Source organism: Monomorium pharaonis, chromosome 6 (genome assembly GCF_013373865.1).
Source record: "Monomorium pharaonis isolate MP-MQ-018 chromosome 6, ASM1337386v2, whole genome shotgun sequence".
In the NCBI taxonomy this organism is placed as follows: domain Eukaryota; kingdom Metazoa; phylum Arthropoda; class Insecta; order Hymenoptera; family Formicidae; genus Monomorium; species Monomorium pharaonis.
The window spans coordinates 22076704-22096911 of record NC_050472.1 but is presented as its reverse complement, the minus strand read 5'-3'; the positions used below and the strand labels follow the sequence as shown (position 1 = coordinate 22096911).

The 20208-nt window shown below is 44.6% G+C and overlaps 1 protein-coding gene and 1 long non-coding RNA gene across 5 annotated transcripts in view; one reads left to right on the top strand and one right to left on the bottom strand.

The window, feature by feature from the left end:
• Positions 1 to 6397, bottom strand: part of LOC118645987 — a 49426-nt gene extending 43029 nt beyond the window's left edge. The window contains exon 1 of the long non-coding RNA XR_004963617.1: positions 2777 to 6397. This is a non-coding gene — a long non-coding RNA (uncharacterized LOC118645987). The remainder of the gene's footprint in view (positions 1 to 2776) is intronic.
• Positions 1 to 20208, top strand: part of LOC105832555 (autophagy-related protein 16-1) — a 413425-nt gene that overhangs the window by 347532 nt on the left and 45685 nt on the right. The gene's annotated exons all lie outside the window — the stretch shown is intronic.

Here is a 20208-nt window from a genome sequence, read left to right as displayed (position 1 = left end):
GTCGAACAGTTCGCCACAATGTAATGGCGAAGGAAACGGTCTCAGCGTCGAGAGAGAGAACGGTCTTGAGATAGAACGGAAAGAGAGGAAGACAGTGTGAGAGAGGTGGCAGACGGGTGGTGGAACGAGGGGGAGAGAGAGAGAGAGTACCGCGCGAAGGAGAACACCGCGCAGAGAACATAATATCGCTCGGTACAAGCCTCTCCTGCCTTTGTTGCCATTCATTAAGGTAATTACAGGAACCGATTTTCCCGCGAATGCCTGGGTGCAAGTAAGAATTGAATACTGTTGCACCATCCCGGCGTGGTGTGTGTATATATAGTATATTTTCCGACGCGAAAGCATTGCTCCAAAACGACACGACGAATAACGGGGCGCCTGGGCGGGCTCTTAAATTACAACTGCATACCTCATCGATCACCTGGTCGATACGCGTGGCTATAAATATTGGAATTAAATTCTAAGATATCCGATCGAGGAGATTACATGTTAACATCAGCTGCTGATCCAGCCGGGCTACACATCAACACCACGTTTAGCGAAATATGTGCTCTTGGCTTTGTATCATCCGAGCATGGGAATCGCATTAACCTAAACTTCCTCGTTCGTAAAGACTCGGGGAATTATAGTCGTACATACGTAAGATATTATGTAAGGTTTTTTTCGTGCTCGAATTTACTAACACATTTTGATTTCACTTTAACTGCATTTTAATTTAATATCCTTTCAATTTGATAAAAATCAAAATAAGTTTCTATATACAAAAATGAATAGAATTTATTATTCCCGGAAAACACGCGGAAAACATTCTTGTCAGAATTTGCAGGAGAATCCCGAGCTAATGTTATTACCGAAGTCAGAAACCGAAACGAGACGGAACATTGAATGACATCCGTGTTAACGTGTACGACACATCTTCACACTTTGCCAGTCTTTTGTTACGCGATCTTTAGTCCGGCACACACTTTTTACACTATATAACAATCTCAAAAATCCGCGCACTACGTATTTTAAACCTTGCTCCGTGGCACTCTGGCGACGAGACTCGAGTGTGTTTTCACAGTGAACGATGTAGGCGTACTCACAGGTGTTTTTCAGTGATAAAAGAAATCGCGCCACGAGAGAGAAATATTGCGACTTATCGATAGAAAACTTATCGGCACCCTGCCCATTTCTACCGCCTCCGATTTTTGAGAGTAGCTGCGTAAAAAAATAAAATACTAACGCGAGGATTCTACCCGAGCTTCGAGTGCGATGCGCTCGATAGATGTATTTATCACGTACAAGCTGCTGATTCGAAGGATCATCCTATTATATACGACCCTCATTAAGCGCGGGTCGGAACTTCTATCGGTGCAGGTAAGATTACGCTACCGGCGAAAACCGTTACTTAAAACTTCTTTATGCAATACCGTTTCTACTCGCGCGGGAATTCTACTTCGACGTTCGAGGAAAGGCCGCGATATATATGTTTAAAACTCAATGTCCCTCCTCAATCATTATACATCATGCACAGAGCTCGATCGACACTACGTATATTCTTGACGTATACTCGTGAAGAAGAACGAAGGGAACGTTGCGACATTACAAGCGTCGTTCTTTTCATCTTCTTAACGTTTCACATTGAAGGGAACTGCAGAGCCAATCTTCGATTCAATTATGTCACCAGTCAATCTCATTGAAAACCGCGTTTCTACCGTAATCCTATGGTTATGCGGAAGCGGAGGAGGCCCTACGAACGCGGCATTGCGGTAATTTCGTTTTCCCCCCGTAACGTCGAGGCTGATGGAAAAATTGCGGGACGTCCTCGCGGCCGACGTCGGCGCGCCCGACGCCACCAGCCCGCTCCGCGCGACGCGATTACGCAATGACATTTGCACGCTGATTCGATCAATTATTATTCCAGATCGCCATCAGGATGATCGGAGGATCGGAATTTCTCTCGAGTGCGCGAAACCACCGAGACGGAAAATTGTTTTTCCGCGATCCACCGTACGTGGCCGCGCGCGGCTATAACTACCGCCGCGGATGGGACTTTATCGATTTCATCGGGAATATAGCGCGTATCGTCAGTGGATTGGGGCGCACACGTCGTCCAGCACCCGGTGAGACGTGAAAACGCGAAATGGAAAAACTCGAGCCCGATCGGTCCGGGGACAAGCGGGAATTTTGCGTTTAATTGGAAAAAGAGATGCACGCAGTTGACAAGGGGATGCGATTTTGTATTTTTTTCTGCCCTCCCCCCCCCTCCCTCTCTTTATCTTCGGCCTGTCCCGCTCGACAATCTGATAGTCCCAGTTCCGAATTTCCGGGGGCCACTGCCGTCCAGTTTTTACCTCCGACAGGAGGAGGACCTTTAACCGGTGTACATTTGGAGAAGGTTCACTGTTCGGCGAAATATTCGATTCTGCTCCTTGCACACGGGGAGATGATTGTCGCGCAAGATAGATTGTCGACCATTTTTATTCGCGCTGCGTCACCCTGGTTTCCGCGACAGCGTCGCACCGAGCGGATATCTCGGCGACGTCTACTTCCCATAACCCGTTCCGGTCGACAGGAAAACGATCGGAATCGGCGTCCGGTGGAATCTCGTCCATCTCCGAGACTATCGGCCGTCGTGGAGAAGAGCCGCGTCGAACTTTACGATTTCACTGATATACGAGCCGCTCGGTGCAACACTGTTCATCATCCCGCACACCACCGAAGGGGGACCCAGCGCGAGAGTCGTATTCTCTGCTATTCTCTCCGTAGATGTCTTTTCGTCGGATTCACGTACCTGGACGGTTGCGGTGGCGAGCCGCGCCGATAGAAATCAGGGTAAAATCTGCGGTAGAACGCGCGGCGGGCCTCCGCACGCAGGGAAGTCTCTCTCCTAGGCACTCGAAGAAGCGCTCTCTCTCGCTCCCGCGTGTCCTTGGACTTGAGCCCCGTTCACGGCCACAACCAACACAGAAATGCTGGGATTGCAAGGCGTGCGGCCACTTTTCCTGCCGGTACTACCAGGTGGGGGAATGTACCCGGTTGCTGTTGGCAGGTGGAATGCTCAACATCACCGCAATGTACTCACGAATTATTAGTGCGACGGGACGCCCCCCGGTGGAGGAGGGGAGAGGCAGAGAGGCAAGAAGCCGATGATGGTGGAGGTGGCGATGGTGAAAGGGTGGGGAAAGGGATACAGAAGGAGGAAGGTACGGGGGCCTTGCGATTCGGACCATCCACCGTGTGATTTCAAGTACGTTCACCGGCTCCACGCTTCCGCGGTTCCGCAGGACGTACCTTTCGGATTTCTGACCTCGCGCGAAAGCCCCGAATCTCCGTGTCTGCCTAATCTCACGATTAGATCCCTTTTTTTTTTCAACTAGAATCAAATTACGTTGCTACTTTGTTTAACATAATCCAGCGGGGGAGTACTGTTGTCTGTTGTCTTACAGAAAATTATGTTGCGTAAAATTCAGCAACATTGGTACAATAGATACATTATTGCTGGGATATTTTTCCAGATGATTTCTACAAGAGTACAATTTTTTAAATGATATTTATGAGACGCGTATAATACGTTAAATTTTTCCCGACGTTATAGAAAAAGAAAGTTAAACTATTAACGTACATGTTACATTTGTCGAATCGGTGTGAAGTGCCGGCGCAGATGACGCTCGTATCCGAATCATAAACTAATCAAAGCATTCTACGAAATAATTACTTCCGTCTTCCTATTATTTTCGTGTTCTCACAATACACATACAGCGTGAACGAACGAAAACGGAATTAGGGTCGCGCTTGGGTTTAACAGCCGCTACGTAGACGGATATCTTGCCAACTTTATTACTATTAAACGACGCGATTTCAAGTAGCGGTTTAGCTTTATGACATAATAAGATTGCATGCGACATATCAGCATGCGTGTGATGAGCGTATAATCGCGGTACTTGATGGTGAAGCTGCGGTGCTCTTTTATTCATCGATGGGACGATCTGAAATTTCAACTATGCCGTTGCCCATTCATTACTATCGGCGATTATAGCGTGCTAAAAACGAGATGTTATAATCGTATTCGCAGCTGTGAATACAAATACGCTATGCATACTAGTTTGCGCACGATAAGGACGCTGGTCTAACGATTTTTGCCACGACAAAACTCGTCGTCAATAAATATAAATAATAAGTAAGAAAGAATTTTTTTAATTTATCAATATCATGCATTAATTTATATTTCATGAAGAGGTACACTATTATATTGTGACTATTTCGCGAGATATAATGAACTGAAACATTATCTCCGTGAATAATAACAGGTATTTACTTTATATAATGTTCCGTACAGCACAGAAACTTACAGCAATGTTATTGCAACATTGCAAAGTTGCAATGTTATTGCAACATTGGAACTTTGCAATTATGTATTAGAGTGCAATGTTGCAGAGTCGTTTCAAAAATAATATCCTCTGTGCTTTATTTTATTTATTGTGATATTTTAATTATTGTAATTAACATACAACATTTGACTAATGTACTTTTTAATGTAAAAAATCCTTATTTTTATTAAATATATGTGTATGACTGTGCATACCGCACACAATATTTCAAATTAAATGAGGTACGGGAAAAAATTATATTTATTAATTTTTTAAATTGCGTATAGCAGAAAAACATAATCTCCTAAATGTACTTTGGTATCTCATTTAATTGAAATCATTTTTATGACTTCAGCGTATAAATGCCGATAGTAAATGTTCATAAAAAACAATTTACGCAATTTAAGATAACGTAATTCGTTACATCAGATATGGAGTGCTGTGAGAGAGGAAATGTGTACGTAATTCCCATCCTTTGCATCGCGTCGAATATGTTAATAAGATCTACACTTGGAAAACAAGCGAGCATTCCAATTAAACGTATGTTCTCGGAAAGGGACTATCGGGGGGGGACACTTACTTAACCGGAAAACACTGATTATCTTATTTCGATAGTGTAATTGAACAGCACTATCTCACCGCCGATTATCATACTTGAAGATTCATATTAGTGAGTTCTCATGAAGAATGCGGCACTACAGGACGCACGAATTATTACAGCGACGAACTGCTAATGAATACCCATTTAGATCCAACCCACAATTAGCTTATTTCTTAGCGTATTTCTCTTTTTGGCACATAATTGAAGACTGCTATCTTAACATAATTTACACGCGTGCACGCCTGAGAGAATCATGTCTCGAAAGTTTGTCCCGAGCTTTCGATAAGAAGCTTTATAAAATCGCATTACGTATTTATAATACAAGGCTGCAATATTCTTCTAACAATGGCGCTTAAATTTTCATTTTGGTAAAATGAAGATGAAATTTTCGCGAGTAATAATACTATGGATTTCTTTTTCTATTAGCTCGTCTTCTCCTACGTCTAATTTATTTCCAGAGTTTATAGAACTTTTCATTAGAGGCTTCTGCTCGATTCCGAAGGATTCGTGCTTAAAACGAATTTGAAAGTACTGACTTGTACTTTCCCTCCACAAACTCGTACGCCACTGTTAGTCATCCGCCTCGTTCCTGGGCTGAAGTTTATAATTAGCCAGCAATCCGCGCGGAATTGTTGCGTTTCCCGCGAAACGCAGCGCGCGCGGTAACGCGATACGGGCAAGACCGCGGAATCCCGGGGGTTGACGTTATCTCCGACAGCGAGGGAGATATTTCATAAATCGTCGTCGACAGATACGATCCCGTTTCTTTAAAATCGTGCGAATGCGCTGCATTAAAGCGCATTAAAGCGGCCGTCGTAAATTCCGGGGCTACTTTGCGCTACATTGAGCCACGTAAAACGCTACATCGTACCGCATTGAAACCCAACCCGTGCCGCGGTCGTTGTCTATGCGCATTCTCGTCCCTGGCAACCTGCTCGCAAAAGCTTTTTCGCAGCACGCGGTCGCAACCGTATACCTGTGACTCCGCCAGTCGTCATCCGTGCCCGTCGTTAATCCCGTAACTTATTGTAATCCAGTTGCTAACTTGTTTAGCGGCTCGTTTAATAGTCCAAGAACTGTCCGGGACTGGATGAACGAGTAAGTGGGACAACCGGATCATCATCGATGTCGCGATATCTGTCAGGATATCTATAATCGCGGCTTCAAACAGGAATCTGTCTATCTTTCTCTTTATCTTTCTCCCTCTCTCTTTCTCTCTCTTGATATCTCCTTTCAGATTTTATCCAGATTTATTATTGGAATTATGTATGACATTATACAGATATTGATTCAGAATTTTAAACTTTGTTCTCGAAGCGCACACTTTGTCAGGGAAAATACCAATGTTTTTGATCTCTTTAAATAGATACGTAAATTAATTAAAGATTAGGTACATAATCAATTTAACTACAAACTTTATTTTTTACGCACTAACTATATTATCACATATTATACATAAAATTAAATTATTCTTATTCGTACGACTTTCTCCTTTTTTTCTAAATTAAAGTATCACCGCTGAATATTAATATTAAATATATTAAAAATATTTCAGTTATTTTCTGATTAAAACCTATCTACGAATCATTTTACGAATACGGCTATTAAATATGCGTTCGTGCGAAATGCATTTCGAACGTGGATTTAGTATCATTGGGGATGCACATTGCGGCTCAATTTTCCCCATATTAAATCTCATCGCCATTACGATTTCCACTGAACGAGTGCATGCGGAAAATGACATTCCGCGAATACTCAGGGCGATGATTTTACACGACACGGCATTGGCCATCTTTCGCACGGCGCGTCTTGTTTAACGGATCACGGAGCTCTCGCGCGAACCCGGCGAAATTCTCTTGTTGCAATCAGTGGACCCTGGACGAACTCGTTTAGTTATTTCGCGGTGGGATTAACATATTTGCGGCGCGGGCCCCTCGGGGTACGAACTGTAAATTGGGAAACGGGTAAGTGCAGCGCAACGCGTGACGTGTATTACACGTGCGCGCTGGTGTCTACGTACATGCATAAATTCCTCCTGTGTCTGCATACAGGAGAGAGAGATTCCGAAGATTATAGACCTGCATTTTGAAGATTTGGCTGAATCTTCAAAAACGACGTATGTAAATCCACTTTACTTCTCGGGCGAACGATAAATCGTGGATATGTAAAACCAGTACGTGAATGTATAAAACAATTTTTATTCGAGCGTCCCGTGCAAACATACTTTGGTTAAAAAACAATTTTTTGGAATGTTATTTAACGAGTATATGCGTAGATCGTGGTAAACCAATAGCTGAAATAAAAAATGGATAATCTAGTTAAAAAAAAGAAGAAAAATAGTCATATAAACGAAAAATCTGCAAAGCTGGATATGCCATCCGAAGTTGGGAAAGTAGGCTTTCGATATACACGTACATCGATTTCCCATATTCATCCTGATCGTTATTGCACGTATCAAAACGAGTTCGGTCATGCCTTATACACTACAATATCTTAATGTCACAAAATCAAGATTTGTTTCGTGAAAATAATAAAGTAATACAAGGTGCCCCGAGATTGAATATTATAATCAGCCATACGAAATGGGTCATATTTCATGTTTCTAATCAACATAAAATATACGCGAAGTTAAATTAGCTGGCGGTGCCCATTGCATTTCTTGTGGGAGTTGGGAGCATGGATACCTCAGCATGGATAAGTGAACGACAAGGATTTGCTTTACACATTTTGCTGTTCCTTTATCGTTTATCGTTCATTAGGTATTCTGAGAATTATCCGGTATAGTCAGAATTACGAGTATTACAATTTATAAATTCTTGGTGCTTTAAACTTAATGCTAGGATGTTATAAATATTAATGCTAGGAAGTTTTAACATAGCAAAATTAGTTTTTCTTGTAGATGATGATACATGTTAATGATAGATAAAAATAATATATGCTTTTGTATTGTATATTGCATTGTAAGGATGCATTCCGTAAATATAATTTTTCTCTCTAGTAATAAGTATAACGTTGAAGCCACGACAGAGACATCGCTATATTATTTGGTCTTAAGAGTGATTTTAGAAAGGCATTCTTCGTAAGAACGTGGTACGATAACTATCTTGCGTAACACGTTTTTTTATTAATTTGTATTATAAAGGTTTATTCATGTAAAATAAATTAAATCAATAAATGAATTTTATTAATGAGTACTGTATGTAGTTTGGGCACGCGTATAAATATAAAAACTTGTTTTTCTCTTAAAACAAAACTTTCTGTATTTATTCGAAAATTTCGCTGCAATATGTCAATATATTGTTATATTTTACACGCTGAAATTTATGTTTACCGCATATTGAATGCACTCTGTATAAAATGTCATCAAGTTTATGTGTTCTTATTTTTGATAACCGTTAGTTTTATTATGAAAGTAACATGCAGTAACGAGTGCTGTTATTAAATGATATGACTTTTTGAAAAATGCATAGTCGTCGAAATAAAATTAACTACTTTTACAATAAACATATTAGAAAATCCTCCAAGAAATAGAATCGATCGAATTCTCAATGAGGCTTGCATTATCGACCGGTTATTACAGTAGATCCGAACCAAGTAGTTAGATTATCAACTGAAATTCAATTTTCCCATATTTTGCACTTTATGGAAAGTGCGTAACGAGCCTTATCGGATACGTGTATACGTAACCAAGAATAACACGGAATTTAAGAGCTTGCGTGAACGCAGTATCTGTTTTGGATAACCCAAACGGGATATTAAACGTGCTGACGGACTATATTCGTTCTGCTTCTGAGTTGTCACGCAACAGGATAGATGCAGCGATTAACCACCGGGGGGACGATGGGCGCAACGAGATGTCAGAGGGTGCGTGCAGCGGCGTGCCATTAATGCACTCTAACTGCTTATCGGTTATCGGTATCATAAGTGGTATCTATATTTAAGCAATCCAGTTTGCGAGATGTTTATATTTTCTGATATTACCGAGAAAACCAGTTGATCCAGAGACACGTTCAAGTCTCTTTTAAGTTCATCAGATATCTATCTTGCGCCATTCCGATTTTTTTTAATGAACAAACCGAACAGATAGAAATGATTATGTTCTACATAATTATACTACATTTGTATTGATTTATATATATAACATCCGATCGCACGCACGAATAACCACGTGGTGATGAGTGGAATGACACACTATCGCCCTGCACATTCCACGAAATATATCACAGTTGTATTTGAGTTTATTATGACGGATGGCGAAAGCTACAAAAAAAAAAAGGTCTCCGTTCTCCTATTCTCTCTCGATCCGTCCCTTTTTAAAAATCAAACATCGTTCCCCGCGTCACACCTGTTTGCGCGAAATGCAAAACTTGATACAGCCAATAATTACTCGTTTCATCAGAAAACAGCGTTTGTTACCCAAAGCCTTTCAAAAGGTCGGTGTTTATAAAATCATTAAATTTCATCTAACTGTCAATCTCCCTGTTCCATCAGTCCGCTGGCTATAGTGAACTAGTACGTCAGGCACTGTGTACTTGTCGCTCCCATTGTGACACTCGGGGTGCAATATTGATTCGTCACAGTGTCCCAGCGATTCCCGTTTTTGTACGAGCGTTTTTGACGTAGCGCTGGATGGCCGTATTTGCGTAGCGGAGGTGCGCGCGGCAGTGTGTTTTACGCATGCAATTGGTCAAAGCCACGAAATCAGAAAGCTTGCGGCATTAGAGAGCTCACGAATATTTGCCAAAGGAATTGCGCCTATTTCCTCTTTCCCCTTTTTCTTCGCTTTTTTTTTCCTTTTCCCCTTTTTTTTTCGAATACACATACCAACGTGTTTACGTGCAAATTTTTCGAGCACCCTCGAGCGAACGCCATGCAAAAACATATGGGGGAAAAACAGACCGTGCACGTGACAAATTAATGAAGATAGATGTACATTTTATATACTCCCCTCAATGAATATTAATTAAGCGTTAAATCAATACTGAAATGAGATATTAATGACACGCTAATATTCCGATGGCACTGACGTGAGGAGAGCGAGTAAATGCCACGTCAGGCTTTCATCGCTCTTTAAAAGGAAGCGTTCATCCGCTTATATATAAACGCAACGATGGATATAGTGGTTCTTCCAGGTAAGGCTATAAGCTCTGGATGTTTTAACGTAAAGTAGCTCTCATCTCCACTCCCACGTACGCTCTCTCCTCTCTCTCTCTCTCTCTCTCTCTCTCTATCTCTTTCTCTTGTGGCGTCGAGAGCTACGAGCCAGCTGGACGCGAGGTGTTCCGCGGCCATGCGTGGGCCGCCGCGTAACGCTCGCCGCCGCCGCCGCCGCCGCCGCATTTGTAAAGTAATTCCTGTTCGTTATCGATTGGTCGCTCTCTCGGCTCAAACGGTTTCGGTTCGCACACGTCCGGATACACGTTTTTGACGCCTGTCAAACGTAACGTGCGAACGTAACGTGCTTACGTGCCGCAAGCGCGAGCGCGGCGTGGCGCGGCGCGGCGCACCTCGCCTTCGTGGCTCTCGTCACAAAGCTGCTGTTTATGAGTAATTACACGTTTACTGGCGTTCTCGATAAATTACCTCGCCGGTAGCCAGTAACTTTACGACAGGTGAAAAGCGATTAATGGCCGTGTTACGTTGCAGCTTATAAATGCAAGTCGTGATCGTCCATTTTCAGTCGACTTTCCGCCGACCTCTCACTATATCCCTCTCTTACCCCCTCGTTTAATCCCCGCTGCAACGAGACATCGGAACAAAAAGCTCTCTCATCTCGCTCGCCTCTCTTTTCTCTGTCTCGCGTGCCTCTCTGGTCACTCCCTCTCCTCCCGTCCTTTCTCCTCTCTTCTTTCTCCGGCTTCCGTCACTTGCGAACAAAAAACGATATTCCGGCGCGCCGCGCCGTAAAAGAAAGTAATCGCTTACGGGCTTTCTCGCGTGCCTCGCTCTGTCTCGCGAGGTGTTGCGGCCTAATTGAGTCTGTTCGTAATCCTGCTTATGGATCTTTATGAAAGGGAAGGTTTACAGGCGCAACATAAACCCCTCCATCCATCAACCGAGAGCGGCAGCTAAAGACCTCATCAGTTCCGGTGCCAGCAAACACGGTGTCCTCGGTGATAAGCTTTACCTGGGGGGGAGGGGGGAAGGTGGTGATAGAGGGAGAGAAGGCGGACGCGTCCAAGACGCGCGCCAGGCAAAAATTCACATACCTCCCCCCCCCCCTACCCCTCCTCCGTCACCTCGCGCCCTCACGTCGGAGATCTTATCTCTGACGTGTCGTCAGATTTATCTGAGCGTCAAGAACGCGCGGCGCGGGGACACGTCGTGTCTATAGTGTGGCGTGTTTAAGGGGTAAATAGAATAAATACGTCTATTAACGGCGCGCCGCGCGCGGCACCGGCATTTTTCCCGGTCGGCGCCGGTGCTTCATTACAGAGTTATGCGCGATATTTTTCAGCGGCGCTTATCGGCATCTATACCGATGGCGCGCAGCCTTTGAAGGAACTGTCCCTTATTTCCTTCGTCTCCGACTACCTAGGCTCGTTAAGAATCAAGGAGGATTAATGTCCGCGCGTCTCTCGCGCTGAGCCTTACCCTCGGGGACTGACCGGAGACTTCCGGTTTGGAAGCTGGCGTGTACAAGTGCGAATAATGACTCCGAGTTTTTCACCCGGGAGGAAGGGGGGGGGGAGAACCGCGACGAGCTATGAAAGCCGTTTTAATAAAATTTCCCACCGAAAGAGCGCGATACTGTAAGCGTGTCACCCCGTCCCCTCTCTTTCCCCTCGCCCCCCCTCTGGAGCAAGAACGAGGCCGTCGTCGTGGCAAAACCCGTTCCCAGGACGGAAGTCTTAATTTCTAGGGCCGCGTTGTCTATCAATTCCATCTGTGGCGTGTTTTCCAGTTTCCACGTCTGCTTCCTACGGGGGCGTCTCTCTCGCGCGCGCATTGTCATCGCGGAAGTTTATGTCGCGATATACGTTAAATAAATTCTCCCTCATCCTCCTTGTCCTCCTCCTCCTCCTCGGTGACACGCACGCGATGAATGCGAGATGGTGCAGGGATTTACGCGAGGCTCGGCAGCCTCGTCGAGTACGTGCGGGCGCGAGTAGCGCGAGAGCGTGTTGGAGTATAATGAACCCTTCGCGCGTGCGATAATCCCGGTGAAACTCCGCTTCCCGAAGTGCGTTTTCCTGGGAAGCGCGCGAGTGTACCGCGCGCGCGAAAGAGCAGGGAAGTCCTATCTCCGCTCTCGGAAAGGAATCTCCGAGGATAATCTGAGACCCCGTGGTACATTCTTATTCCGTTCCCGCATCAAGCTTCAATGGCATCGATTTATCACGTGCTTCGTAGGCACACCGCCTGTCCCGGCGTGATGGTAGGTGGGAATAGCGACCGTGTCCGCGCGCACGCGAGCGCACGTTACTTACGTGCATTTTCCTTCCCCGTACACATACACATCCGGTCATATGTGGTAACCCATGTAACGCGTGTATGTCCCGGGGACACGGCTCTCAAAAATCTCTCGGCATCTTCAGCGGCGCGCTTGCACACGTATATAAATATCGAGAGCGCAACCATTTACGACCATGCGTAACCGCTTAGCTCCGCATAGGCGGGGTAATGACAAATCAATTTCTCGACGAGCGTTTCCTGGCCGATCGCCGCCGTTTCACGGTCGATCGACGGTGGTGCTGGTGGTGGCGGCGGCGGTGGCGGCGGTGGCGACGACGGACCTCGTTCCACCTCGGAGAGGAAGACAACCTCGGCCCTGCAACCGCAACCGTGGCCGCGATGCGGCAGCTCATCGGCGGCAGCCAGGCCAATATCGCCTATGTCGCGGCACGTCGCCCCGAGGCCCGTTCCGAGATCGCCCACGCCCTGCCACGCTCTCTCTCTCTCTCTCTCGCCACGCCGGGTATCGAAACAAATTATACTCGCGTATATGTATATATATTATATATACCGGTCGCGTACGTTCCCAGAAAAGACAACCTGATGCATGGAACCGGTGTGCGCGGCTACCCCCTTTCTTCTTTTCGTACCTTCGCCGAAGCGGCCGCTCTCTGATACGCGCTCTCGCGCGCGCGTGCTCGATGGATATTAGAAATTCAAAGCCGCGCATCCGCCGTGCCGTGCGCTGTTACGGTCCGTCCAGATGGATTTATTCTGCGCGTCTTCATTACGATCGATGCGCCGTTACGTACAATATGCCTAGACTTCCTCGTTTTTCTTTTAAATCGGCCTGATGCCGAGATGCCGCATCCGATACATAAAATTTCACGTGGAAATTGTTAAAAGAAATACGCGCGAGCAAAAAGAGGTTTGCAAAAAAATTGCCGTTACCTTTTTTTCTCGACTACTCGCACATCTCTTGAAAAAAAAAAAAAGAAGAAGAAATTGGAATTATAAACGTAGGGTGAAATAACTCAATTATTTAATTGCCAATGAGAACTGAAGATGAACGACTTCTCTTGAAAAATTGAAAATTGTAACGCCGACAAAAGAATCACCGCAAAGTTAATGGGTCGATATAAAAAAATGTCATGACCGCTAATTAATACGCTCAGCCGGGATTTTGATAAGGCCGCGGACGTGTTTCCGAGTTGAGCGTTGTTAAAGTGCCTCGCGAAGCGGTACAAGTTACTAACTTGTAACGGCCTTTGTGCCGTTGGTAACAACGTCAGGATAATTTTTGTCGGCGCCACGACCAGTCGACTATAAGCGAACTCTGCCCACATTCAATGTAAATTTCATATTTTCGCCTCGTTCCCATCTCACGGGTTTTCAGCTGCTTTTTCTTTTCTTACTGTTACGTGATTTACGCGATGCGAATAGCCGCGTAATTGACGAATTCGAGCTTTGTTAAGCACTGTGTCAAGATGCCGCCGCGAACACATTGCGATCGCTACCCTAATCGCGAACGAGTCTTGCGAAAAAGAGGAATATAAATTTTTAAGTAGCGTGATACGACGTATTAATTACGGCGGCGACATTGGCGCACTTTTTTATTACCACGTTGCGCGATATATTGTAAAGTACACGTAAACATAATTTTAAATTTACATTTTTATACGCATCTACATTCTACCTGATATGCATTAATTTAATAATTTAATTGATATTATAACTAACACGATAGAACTGTAACAGATTCATTGAGAGAACATGCCCTTTAAATGTGGAATATGTTAATTTCTATTTTTTATTTAAGAGCAAACTTTTTGTGCATGGCGTATGAATAGTATTAAAATATCATATTAAAAACTCTCTGTAAAACACACAATAAACATTTGGTGAAAATAATTCCGACGAAATATCTAATAAATTAAACCAATTTTCAGACATAAATTTCACACGTACATTTTACACGTCGGATCGCAGTACTAACATCATATTTAATTACGTATCAGCTATCACGTATTAAAATCTCACGTATATATAACGTAAATTCCATCAGGGAGTTTCGCAGTATATCGAGTCGAGTTATCGCTGATACAAAAATAACTGTCCTGCAACACATATTCACGGCGGAAACATGAAGCCAATTGAAAAAAAAAAAAAAAAAAAAAGAGAAAAGCCGACAGTCCAGTTGGAGGCCCGAAGGCTCGTGCCCTTTCGGTCATTAGTCACGGGCGTCGAATGCGATACGTACGGACCGGTTTCTTAAAGGCAACGACTGGTTTTCGTGGACGAAAGCGGTAGCGGCCGGCTGACGTAAGGAGCCGGCATAACGGCACGTGTCGAGTCACGGTTACACTATTGACCCCCATTCGCTACTCGGGCTACCGAATTGTTACGCGGACAATTTCTTTACGCGCCGGGACTCCGGGGTACGTCGGCGCGCATACCAAGCCGGAGAGGAGCGCGCGCCGGCTGCACCGTCGCGTCGCGCCGTGAGGCCGTAAAGGCCGCCGCGTCCGCTCCGAAATGCGGAACAGTTATTCGCAGCCGCGTCTAGGCGGACGGGCATTCGATTACACGCGTCTACCTGGCGTTCCGTTTGCGATCGCATCGCGCGGGAATACAAAAGGCAAATCGCCTCGCGACTGAAGCGCGATTAAATAGTCGCGCACTGGCGTTTTCCGCGCCCGCGGGCGAGGATGAAAAGGATCATCTTTACACGCGTGTATAATCGCGCCCGCGGAGGATTAGCGGGGGTGGGGGAAACGCGAGTAACGGGAAACGCCGGGAAGAGTGGAAAGCCGGAAAAACGTTATCGCGTGGCATGTGAATCTACGTAATGAATCCGCAGACACATTCAATGTCTACACGCGTATTTCCCGCGTTTTCTATATTTCGCGGATATACGTGTGCACGTGTACGTGACCGTGAATTCACGGGCGTACTTTCACTGGCACGCATAAGCATAACGTATGCGTGTTTATCTTACGCAATTACAATCTGCACTTTGTGCATGCCCGTTCGAGTGTGCCGAAGACCGAATGCAAATTTCGTCCGCCTTTCCTCCCTCCCTCCCATTTCGTACCTCTAACCGTTTTCTTCGTTCGGAAATGGTTTGCGCCTCGCCTGCGGTTCGTGTTGCGAAACACACGCGTTCCCTCGATCAAAAGAATTCATACGGCTTTTATTTCGCGGCGCGAACCAAAGTGGAGAACGCGCGCTGCTTCTTTTAGTCGGAATATGGAGGCTGTATATATAGCTCCAGTCGTCTATCTTCCTTCGCAAAATGTCGCTTACGTACCCATGGCGGATAAATCACGGGTCCAAGTGACGATCAAATAAATTCGAAACAATAACGCGAAACATTTAACCTGCGTCGCAAAGAGATCGTGGAAGAACGCTTGGTTGTGATCGATATTTTCACGCGACATAGTTCTCGTTATAACGGAATTTCGCTCAGAAGTTATAATCCATCTTGGATACAGCACAAGTACGCGTAGTCATTGTATCAGGGAAAGGATTAAAGATAACAGTCGCGCTAACTAAACATCTGTGTAAAGTCCCGTGGGTACGGACGGAGCCTAAACGGTACTAGCGGCAAGAGCACATTTCTTATTCATTCGATGTCTCGCGATAACAACTAGCATCGCCTCGGCGTCTATCCATTTCGTTTGCCTTTTCCTTTAATTAGCTAAATGATTAATTACTTAAAATGAATTTGGCCAACAGAGATTTTTACTTTTGCATCTAAACAATGAGGAAGCACGGGCGAGGAGAGCGTGAAACTTTAATGTTGTGCTTATCAGTAAAGTTCATGGGTACAAAACTAAACGACATTGAAGTTAATTGTTAATTAATTTAAAATAAATCTAGATACAAGAGAAAGAGAGAGAGACCTCCACGTATGAATAATGGAAAACTAAGCGGATTGTGCTTATCGGGGGAGGTATTTAACGTTTAAATTATCTCGCTGCTTGCGGTACCTGTTGTAACCAGTTATTTAATTACAAGTCCGTTCCCAATTGTTTTAACGTCATTAAAATTTAAGTCTTGATACGTAGATCATTATTTGCATGCGTAAAGTTGGATTATGATACGCGACATGATACACCGAGATACCTCGGTATGCAAAGATTTAATTAAGACGCGGGACAATATATAGACTCGCAGTATGCACCCCAATTAGTAGCCAATGCGCGATAAGATTTCCAGTTTTATCTAAGCGCTCTGCTAACATACCCACGGGGATTCGGTTCACACTTCGCTCGTAAAGAATCCCACCATTAAGGAGAGTACGGAAGAAGGGAGGGATGGGGGGGGGAAGGGAGGGAATATGTACGCGCGGCCATGAAAGTATGCGTAACCGCTGACACCGTCGGGCATCGACCTACCCGGAGTCATTTTTCGGTCGCGAAGCGCGAAACTTACGGCGATAGGATCAGTCCCCGTGCTCCCATTCCATGAATGTAAAGTTACCGGGAGGATAGTCCGGGGGCTGACCATTAAAACTGGTTCGAGTCAATTTCCCACCACCACCACCACCTTGTGCTACACGACATGTAATTCGCTTGGTCGCGCTGCCGTTTGATTTGAGTTGAATAATTCGCACGTACACCTCGACGGGGCCAGAAGTGAGAAATGCGGAACGTGCGTAGATAATGGAGTGCATTAACATATGATGTTTCCCATTTGCAGTCTATATCTTATTCAATTCGACGATACGGTATGCATAATGCCTGATATGGACGAGTGTATGCGAAACTTATGAAGTAACCATTTCTTCGATCGCGATGTATCGATACAGATAGATGGCACGTAATAGTGTGATTTTATTAGGAAAAAAAAAAAGAAATAGGCAGCGTATAAAATTTGCGGAGATTACCGCACTACGAGTTTATTAGTTTCGGATATTATCTCCAACACATTTTCCCGCGATCGTTTCAACCGAGAATATAAATTTGAACAATATTATTACCATTTAGATCGTATTATTAGAATTTCCATTCGTGCAAAGTGGCACATATATGTTTCCAACTATTAATATTTCTATCTTAAGAAGCACAACAGTGTATATTTTTTAAAATCATTCAAATTGCATACAATTAAATAAAAATAACCAAACATATTTTATATTTAAACTACGTTTAAAATGTAAAATATGTATTAAAGTATTAAAAATATGTGCACCAGTTTTCTTAAAAAAAAAAAATGCAATTCAAATTTAAATTAACAAAAATAGGCAAATTTTAAGTTAATACTGTACTTAATTTCAACGAGAAAAAGTTTCTTTGCGAACGTAGAATCTCTATATATCTCTGATCCGATGACACCGCGGTATCATCGTTCATTCGTATCGTCGAAAGTATGAACGGACATGTGCCCGATCCGCACGATAAACAATACACCGCGTGCGTGCGCATGTAAATAAGATTCTTGGAAAGACGCGAATCGGCACAGAGGAGAGGAAAAGCAAGAGAAGCCTCGGCGATTCCGGTCTCGTTCTCATCCATCGCGCGCGGGCTCGTTCCCGCGGCGCGCGCGATCAGTTTCGTCGTGTGACTTCTGATCGAGTCGGCTCCGTGTGCAAGGTGAGGAAGAGAGAACGGGAAGAACGCGCTTGCCACGAGTGAATTTGCATTAAGGTCGGTGCGCAGAACTTCCTCGTCGTGCCGACGGCGCGATGCTTTTCCGCGTTGCGACGTTTTTCCCCGCGGGCGATCACGCCTCTGGTACGCGCGATTTCCGCGCGAGAGCCGCCTCGCGAACAACGATGTCCAGCCATCAATTATGCGCCGAGAAGGTGAAAGGAGACCGAAAACATCTGCGGCCCCTAATGGAATCTTAATTGTCGTCTATAGTGAGGCAGACTTCAGCGAAGCAACTTTTTTTTCTTTCAAGGTCGATCTGTTATACGAATTATAGTTCTCCCTATGCAAAAATGCGACCGGAGAGGAAGGAGGCAAGTCCCGTTTGCAGATATTCTTAGTTGTAAATATTTCTCATAGAAGATGACATCGATGTTTTCGATTGCGCAATACCGTATAGATGATTGGCATCTGTTATTCCGTTATTGCATTTGTTGATATGTATTAATTGCCAATTTGTTACAATCTGTAAAATATTACATTTGTTCTATATATAAATTGTACGAAAGCAATTTTTTAAATAAATATAAGCAATAGTTAATGCGCTAATTGCTCATTTCTCTATCGCGTATCTTATTCTTAAACATTGTACAATATAAGAGCCACTGTTTTTCAATTAATATTCATGGTTATTATGGCATCTTTTTTCATTCTGTTTGCGAATAACTTCATAGAAAGAAAATATTTCAGTGCATAAAGAGGAATCATTGATATAAGAAATAATATTCAATGCACGAGTAATTCGCGTATTTTTATGTGTATTCAAAAATGTTTTAATATAACTAATTATTTTAGAAAATAATAAATTATACGTATTATATTTTTGAATATGAATGCTCGACGTAATTTGTACTCGTGTCGAGCTGTACCGATATTACTAACTGTTATCAAATTTTTAAGGTAAAATTCAATGTATTAAGTAAAAAATTCTATTTTTGTTAGAACTTATACAAATTTTTTTTAATTAAAAACGGAAAAATTGTACATTTTTTTATGCCCCGATATTTAATTCCAACGTATTTTTAATTTACTGCACGGGTAATAACAAAAAGCGAGAAATTACTTCGATATCGTTGCGGGGATTTAATTGGAAGCGAAATTCAATTCCATGCGCGCAACATACGAAATGTTTGTATTTTGTAGCTACTTAAAACTCCTGTTAGCAATTTCGACGGGCGGACGGGCTTCATGTGTTCGTCTCGCGAGCGAGATATGCGGATTCGGCGCGTCATACCATTGGTTCATAACTAATTTACGATCCGCTAAAAGCATCATACCCGAGGAATAGAGGACACATCCCGCCTGGAATCTCTCCGTGATGGAGCGAGTTCACGCTCCCAATCGGAAAGTAAAAGCATTCTAGAACCCCGACGTGCGTATCGTCATTGCGTGCACCAATTTCACCGTGCCGCAGCTGCGGTAAGCCGCACCTGCGGGAGAGTCGACCGTGAAACGCAGGGACGACCTCGAACTTCGCGGTCGGTCCTACGCGAATCCTCAAGGGCGTCCCTTCGCCGCCGCGCGTATACGTATGTGCGCGCCCGATAAGAGGATCATTCCGGGTAACGTCGTATAACCGGGCGGGTAATGTGGCGTGCGGACATGGTCGCGAGTGCGAGACGGAGCGAGAGGACGGCCGCGCTGGAACGGAGCGAAACGGCGGAGGCGAGTGATGCGCTGACGGCGAACGGGGTATGCGGAGGCCCCCGCTACCAGCAACGACTAGTTACACGTATGAAATAATCTATTATCTGGATGGGGAGTTATCTGGTGCGGGCATTGAATCGCCAAGGCCGCGGAGGAGCGGCGACGTAGCCGGCGGAAGGAGTGAGACGGGGTGGCGGGGGAGCGGCGGTAGCGGTAAGAGACGGAACGAGATACACGTAGCGTTAAGGTGAAAGAAGTGACTGGGTGAGCGAGAGGGACAGAGAGAGAATGAAGGGGGAGAGACGAGAAAGGGAGGGGGAGAGAGAGAGAAGGAGGAGAGGTAGAGACAAGAGTCACACAGCGGTCAACGAACCTACCCCCGACGCCGAGCGCGGACTACACGTACGTACGTACGTACCTACGTTAGCTATGTTACCTGCGTACGTAGATACGTGAGTACGTGGAGAAGCCTGCCTACCGTTCATCCGTTGAGTCGATGCTGCTTTCGCGGTGTGTTCCATCGCAGCAACGGCGCCCACGGTGTATATACGCGCCTGGA